This window comes from Dendropsophus ebraccatus, chromosome 12 (genome assembly GCF_027789765.1).
Source record: "Dendropsophus ebraccatus isolate aDenEbr1 chromosome 12, aDenEbr1.pat, whole genome shotgun sequence".
Classification (NCBI taxonomy): Eukaryota; Metazoa; Chordata; class Amphibia; order Anura; family Hylidae; genus Dendropsophus; species Dendropsophus ebraccatus.
In genome coordinates this window covers 63,104,226-63,112,354 of record NC_091465.1, presented here as the reverse complement: position 1 = coordinate 63,112,354, position 8,129 = coordinate 63,104,226, and the positions used below count along the sequence as shown (strand labels likewise).

General features: G+C 39.5%; 1 non-coding gene across 1 annotated transcript; it reads right to left on the bottom strand.

The window, feature by feature from the left end:
• Positions 1–7,030: 7,030 nt before the first annotated feature.
• Positions 7,031–7,156, bottom strand: LOC138770166 (U6atac minor spliceosomal RNA). Its single transcript, XR_011359418.1, has one exon. It is a non-coding gene; the product is annotated as a U6atac minor spliceosomal RNA (small nuclear RNA).
• Positions 7,157–8,129: the final 973 nt, after the last annotated feature.

Sequence of the window (8,129 nt, the reverse complement as noted above, 5' to 3'; positions counted from 1 at the left end):
ATTGTTGTATAAAGGAGATGGAAAGTCATTGTGGACCTATAGTTATCTTTGACTTAAAAGACAACTGTTCGTACTGTGTGATATAAGAAACAAGATAAAAAACAGTGGATATCAGCTTTTTGTTGGTTTCTAAGGAGAAACAGGAGTTTTTTTTGTATAGCAATCAGCATAAGTAAAAGAGATAGATAGATAGATAGATAGATAGATAGATAGATAGGAGATAGATAGATAGATAGATAGATAGATAGATAGATAGATAGATAGAAGATAGATAGATAGATAGATAGATAGATAGATAGAAGATAGATAGATAGATGATAGATAGATAGATAGATAGATAGATAGATAGATAGATAGATAGGACATACTGTTAATAGATCATAGATAAAACATAGATATAGATAGATAGGACATAGATAGATAGATCATAGACAAAACATAGATAGATAGATCATAGAAAAAACATAGATAAATAATAGATAGATAGATAGATAGATAGATAGATAGATAGATGTAGAGTCATTGTGCATCCACGGCTGGCTTTAACAAAAAAAAAAAAAAAAAAAAAAAAAAACAACAACTCCTCATCCTGTGGGATATAGGGAAGAAAATTAAAAAAAATATATCAGCGGATAGCCGCTTATTGATGGTTTCCAAAAAGAAACTGAAGATTTTTTTTTTAGATCGATATATAAATAAATAAATAGATAATAGTCAGCTATATCTATCTATCTATCTTTTTTTCCACAGGAAAGCAGTACCTCTATAATCCAATGTCAATATGTTGGGTGCCAGGGTATAGAACCCCGATCACGAGTCTAACCACTGATAAAAAAGCCCAAATCCACAGCACATCAAGGACTTCAAATCCAATCCAACAGTGATTTATTCACAGATATCCTATCTATCTATCTATCTATCTATCTATCTATCTATCTATCTATCTCCTATCTATCTATCTATCCATCTCACTATCTATCTCCTATCTATCTATCTATCTCACTATCTATCTATCTATCTATCTCCTATCTATCTATCTATCTATCTATCTATCTATCTATCTCCTATCTATCTATCTATCTATCTATCTATCTATCTATCTAACCTATCTGTCTATCTATCATCTATCTATCTATCTATCTATCATCTATCTGTCTATCTATCTATCTATCTATCTATCTATCTTTCTATCTATTATCTATCTCATATCTATCATCTATCTATCTCCTATCTATTATCTATCTATCTATCTATCTATCTATCTAACCTATCTGTCTATCTATCATCTATCTATCTATCTATCTATCTATCTATCTATCTATCTCCTATCTATCTATCTCTCTATCTATCTACCTATCTATCCATCTCCTATCTATCTATCTATCTATCTATCTATCTATCTATCTATCTATCTATTATCTATCTATCTATCTATTATCTATCTATCTATCTATCTATCTATCTATCATCTATCTATCTCCTATCTATTATCTATCTATCTATCTATCTATCTATCTATCTATCTATCCATCTATCTATCTATCTATCTATCTATCTCCTATCTATCTATCTATCTATCTATCTCCTATCTATCATCTATCTATCTATCTATCTATCTATCTATCTATCTATCTATCTCCTATCTATCTATCTATCTATCTATCTATCTCCTATCTATCTATCTATCTATCTATCTATCTATCTATCTATCTTCTATCTATCTATCTATCTATCTATCTATCTATCTATCTCCTATCTATCTATCTATCTATCTATCTATCTATCTTCTATCTATCTATCTATCTATCTATCTATCTCCTATTATCTATCTATCTATCTATCTATCTATCTATCAATCTATCTATCTACAGTATCTGTCTATCTAACATCTAATGTTCCCACTTGGGGAAAATATTGGGGAAGGTGGCCGTCTTGTAATATAGATGGGTGCTAATAATGATCCTTATTAGCGGCCATCTATTTGGGGAACATAGCTAATAGGTGTAGGAGATGTAAAGTCATTGTTGATCCACAGCTAGCTCTGGCTAAAAAAAAACAAACACCTGTAAAGTGGAAAAAAAAAAAGAAAAAGGTAGTCGATAGCAGCTTATTGATGGTCTCCAAGGAGAAAAAATGTTTCCAATTGCCCAGAATAAGTAATATATAGCTACACCATATCAATCTATGGATCCATTCCCTATCTATCAGTCATATCATAGTTGTTTGCCTATTCATGCACAACCGCATAAGGTGAGGGATTGTACGTTCACAATTGTCACTGTTCCACCAGTTAGGACCAGAAAGAGCCTCCCACCCTTTTCTTCTTCCTGCTTCATCTCATAGATGTAATTTTATTCATTCTTTTTTTTACCCCCATAGTTTTTGCTTTGCACAGAGGATGGAGAGAGATCAAAACAGTAGAGTAGCTGGTGCACACCAAGTTATGCTCAGTACAAGCAACCAGACTGGGGTCAACAGTCCATAAGAAAACAAGTAATTGTGCTGATTACATGAAGTGCTGGAACTTGGAAGATGGATAAACAATGAATTTGCATCTGGATAATTTTACACCACATTAATAGAAATATCACATACCTGTATTCAGTGCATAGATGAATTTGCATCCACATATCAGAAATATGTATTTTTCAATATTAAAATTAATAATCAGGGAGTAAATGATAAAGCTTTGCATTTCAACAACTGGTGAACCATTCTACAGTGTATAAGCGATTTAACACATGCTAAGAGTTCTGAAGAGATTCTTATCCTGAGTGCCTTGAGTGTCTATTGTTCAGTGTAACGCTATGTAATAGCTTTTTTGCTTTTATTCTTTTGCTCATTCATTTCCTCAGTCATTTGCAATCACTAAGGCTACATTCATACTCCCATAGTGCAGCCGGACTGTACTACAAATACGCATCTGCATTTGCACATCATTAGCATAGCCATTTGTGCCGCAAATTGTGGACCGTGTTACAGCAGGTCCTTTTTATTTTACGGCATGGATGACGGCCCCATACACGTACGGATGTATAAATGGGGCTATTGAATACCATTGGTCCTATGTCCTGTCCGCAGTTGCAGTGTATGTAGCCTAAGATTACAGATAACTGCAATGGAATCATGTGTCTCCTAATTCTCCTTTTCCATTATTATTGTCCGACTGATGGTGCGTTCACACCTACAGGATCTGCAGCTGATTTTCTGCAGCAGATTTCAGTTAAATAACTGAACACAGCATCAGATTTGATGCTGTGTTCAGTTATTTAACTGAAATCTGCTGCAGAAAATCAGCTGCAGATCCTGTAGGTGTGAACGCACCCTTAAGTAGGATTCCATTTCCTTTCTACAATCCTCCTGTTATTTCAGAACTTTGGGCTGTTGTCTGTGTTTAAAGGGGTATTCTTATCTCAACTAATATAGTTCCACTTGTAGGGCTCCTCAAGATAAATAGTTCTACAAATACAATATATAGATTGTTGTAAACAACTCACAGTAACCAACCATGGCTCAGCTTTTAGCTCTGGGTAAATGAAAGTTGAGCTGAGATTGGTTGCTGTGGGCAGTTTACACCAGTCTATATTTTATACTTTTGATAACTATGGGCCATACTGTATATATATACTGTATAATATTTGTAAATATGTAATATATATGTCATAGTTGTGGTTTGTAACCTAGACAATGAACTGTCAACAATAGAAGAGAAAGAGCAGCATATCAGGAGAAGGAGACGAGTTTGCTAAATTAGTGTATTTGCAAAAATATTCAACTTGACAAGTGCTACAAAATTAACTATATTAGTAGAGATGGGAATAATCCTTTAAACGACTTTTATGAGTTCTATGATGTGTTCTGGAAGATATTGTTTTGCCACTGAAAGGACTTTTCTAGTGAACAGTAACCTTAAAGGGGTTGTCCGGCGATAAAAAATTATTCACAGAATAACACGCATTACAAAGTTATACAACTTTGTAATGTATGTTATGTCTGTGAATGGCCCCCTTCCCCGTGTTTCCCCCCACCCACGCTAGACCCGGAAGTGTGGTGCATTATACTCACCGCATATCGTGTCGTCCACGGTCTCCGATCGTCAGCAGTGACGTCTTCTTCGGGAGCTTGGCGGATCTTCCCGAGTGCCGGCCACCCTCTGCAGCGTCATCCGAAGCTCAGCCGCGATTGGCTGAGCATAACTGTGCTCAGCCAATCGCGGCTGAGCGGCTGATGACGCGGCCACGCGGCTGCTCAGCCGCGATTGGCTGAGCTTTGGATGACGCTGCAGAGGGCGGCCGGCACTCGGGAAGATCCGCTGGCCTCCCGAAGAAGACGTCACTGCTGACGATCGGAGACCGTGGTCGGCACGCGACAGGTAATGTATAGCGCACCACACTTCCGGGTACACGGGTGGGGGTGGTGGGACACGGGGAAGGGGGCCATTCACAGACATAACATACATTACAAAGTTGTATAACTTTGTAATGTGTGTTATTCTGTGAATAATTTTTTATCGCCGGACAACCCCTTTAAGCCCCTATTACACGGCGCAACTGTGAGGAGCAAATGAGCGCTGTCAGCGCTCGTTTGCTCCTCGTTCCCTGGGTAAGTGCAGGGGGGGCCTCGGGGAGCTGCGTCCAGGCAGCCGATAGAGGATAGTGATGGTCTGCTGCCACCGCTTCTGCTTCACAGATCGACGGCAGTATATCGCTGCTATCATTCATGAACAACATTCATGTTGGCTGATTACATGTCGGTCTTCTATTACATGGGACGATTATCGTCCGTAATGGCCGATATTGCCCGAAAACGGCTGATAATCGTTTCCAGGTAATAGGGCCTTTAGCAACTAATGCCAGATAGCTGCTGCAAGGGCAAATACATGCATCAAAACCGACATAGATGCACATGACAAGAACACTGTTTTGCCCAGGGTGTAACTATAGGGGGCATGGTTGCACAGACTCAGGCTGACCAATAGGAGGGCAGGTGAATTGAGCTAGAGTGGGCTCTATCTTGCATTTAGTTTTAACAGAGACAGTCACTCATTGTCTCTTTGTGGCCAATGGTAAGCACACTATGAGTTACTTACCAGTGATCCTTTACCTTTACACATTGCCCATTCAATATATGACAGTATGTGGACTTTATCCCTAGATAGGTCAGATATCAGAGGGTTGTGGTTAACGGAGTGTATTCTGTATGTGTATGGACACAGGGGTCTGTTCTGGGTTCATATCTTTTTTTATATGTTTGTAAGTGACATAGGAGGAGGTTTGGTAGGTAAGGATAGTGACATAGGAGAAGGTTTGGTAGGTAAGGATAGTGACATAGGAGAAGGTTTGGTAGGTAAGGATAGTGACATAGGAGGAGGTTTGGTAGGTAAGGATAGTGACATAGGAGAAGGTTTGGTAGGTAAGGATAGTGACATAGGAGGAGGTTTGGTAGGTAAGGATAGTGACATAGGAGAAGGTTTGGTAGGTAAGGTTAGTGACATAGAAGAAAGTTTGGTAGGTAAGGATAGTGACATAGGAGGAGGTTTGGTAGGTAAGGATAGTGACATAGGAGAAGGTTTGGTAGGTAAGGATAGTGAGATAGGAGAAGGTTTGGTAGGTAAGGATAGTGACATAGGAGAAGGTTTGGTAGGTAAGGATAGTGACATAGGAGGAGGTTTGGTAGGTAAGGATAGTGACATAGGAGAAGGTTTGGTAGGTAAGGATAGTGACATAGGAGGAGGTTTGGTAGGTAAGGATAGTGACATAGGAGAAGGTTTGGTAGGTAAGGTTAGTGACATAGAAGAAAGTTTGGTAGGTAAGGATAGTGACATAGGAGGAGGTTTGGTAGGTAAGGATAGTGACATAGGAGAAGGTTTGGTAGGTAAGGATAGTGACATACTGTAGGAGAAGGTTTGGTAGGTAAGGATAGTGACATAGGAGAAGGTTTGGTAGGTAAGGTTAGTGACATAGGAGAAGGTTTGGTAGGTAAGGATAGTGACATAGGAGAAGGTTTGGTAGGTAAGGTTAGTGACATAGAAGGAGGTTTGGTAGGTAAGGATAGTGACATAGGAGAAGGTTTGGTAGGTAAGGATAGTGACATAGGAGAAGGTTTGGTAGGTAAGGATAGTGACATAGGAGAAAGTTTGGTAGGTAAGGATAGTGACATAGGAGAAAGTTTGGTAGGTAAGGATAGTGACATAGGAGGAGGTTTGGTAGGTAAGGATAGTGACATAGGAGAAGGTTTGGTAGGTAAGGTTAGTGACATAGGAGAAAGTTTGGTAGGTAAGGATAGTGACATAGGAGGAGGTTTGGTAGGTAAGGATAGTGACATAGGAGAAGGTTTGGTAGGTAAGGATAGTGGCATACTGTAGGAGAAGGTTTGGTAGGTAAGGATAGTGACATAGGAGAAGGTTTGGTAGGTAAGGATAGTGACATAGGAGAAGGTTTGGTAGGTAAGGATAGTGACATACTGTAGGAGAAGGTTTGGTAGGTAAGGATAGTGACATAGGAGAAGGTTTGGTAGGTAAGGATAGTGACATAGGAGGAGGTTTGGTAGGTAAGGATAGTGACATAGAAGAAGGTTTGGTAGGTAAGGTTTCTGTTTGCTGATGATACATGCGCAATAAGGTTGATATTTCTGGAGGTGTCAGTAATATGGAAAATGGTTTAGCTTTACTAGATTAGTGGTCCACACTATGGAAACTGCAGTTTTGGATTATAGGTATACCCATCATGCCACCATTTAGAGGGTGTATGGAAGACTCATGTCTTAAGCCCTCTGTATCAACCTGTATCGGCTATTTAGTGGCGCGGCTCTGTGAAAATTAACAGCAGCATTTAAATGCAGTTAAAAATGTGGTCTAGTATAGATATGTCATACTTGCTAGTCAGGAACAAGACAGGTTACTTCTCTTGGGGTTATTTAATTTGAAAAAAAAAAAGACGTCTTAGGGGTGATCGAATCACAATGTACAAATATATGAATGGACAGTAGATCTTTCTAGAAATCTTTTTATATCAAGGCCTGTGACAATGCAAAAAAAACATGGTTAGAGACGCCACAAAGTAGGTGGCAATGCCTTAACCGTATATGTGTTGTAAAGGCCACAGGGGCCTCTTCCATTGCAAAGGGAGTGCTAACCTTCTCTCCTCTCATACAACACAAGGCAGGGATTTATTCTGGTGGCCCTGAGACCCCCACCGCATGGAATTCCCCCCTGGAATCGGGGGAAAATGCCTGTCCCGGCTGATGGGTTGGCAGCTCAGCCAATCAGTGACTGAAGCAGCGTCCCACCCCAGTCACTGACTGGATGAGCAGCCAGTCCATCAGCTGGGACATGACGTGTCAGTGCCAGAGATCTCAGGGCCCAGAGGGGGTCCCGAAGACGGTCTTGCCGCTCACCGCGGTCACGGGGAGAGGTAAGTTCGCACTCCTGATCAAAGTCCCCCCTGCCAGCTGCCATATTTTAAAAATGGACGGACTTCTCTTTTAACGTGGTATGGGTAACAAGACCCACACACACGCACATCGCATGCACACTAACAGTTAACAAAAGGACAAATAGGACATTTACAGGGTCAATACACTGGTTGTATCTACCAACTTGCAGAGTAGGAATAATCATTCAGCCAATCAAGTGATGTACATGTGTCACATGACCCAGCATTGTTCCTACATGGGATGTAATATTAACCTTTTGTTATTAAGAGTGCGGGGGTGTCAAATGGCTGATTGTAGCCATATATTTAGCTAGCTGTAGTCCATCAGATATAACAATGACTGTGCAAACACAGAGGTCCACTATAGTGGAGTATCTCTTAAATTGTAATGATGGAGATTATGATTATAATCTATACATTGATTTCTTTATTGGTTATATTTATGATGAATAGTTTTTGTTTCAGCTAATGGTGTATTCTGTCCTAGGGTCCCAGCAACCATGAGACTACTACACAGTGTGATGATAATGGCCATATGCTGGTTGACATGTTCTTCAAGAGCCATACCATTTATACCTGCATCTGACCTAAGGACTGTAGGTGGGTAATCATATACTAATCTTACTATTTTTCAATAACTAGAACAAATATATTGAGCTGTTGAGTCACTTTTAGCAAAAATCTCTTCACTAGAAC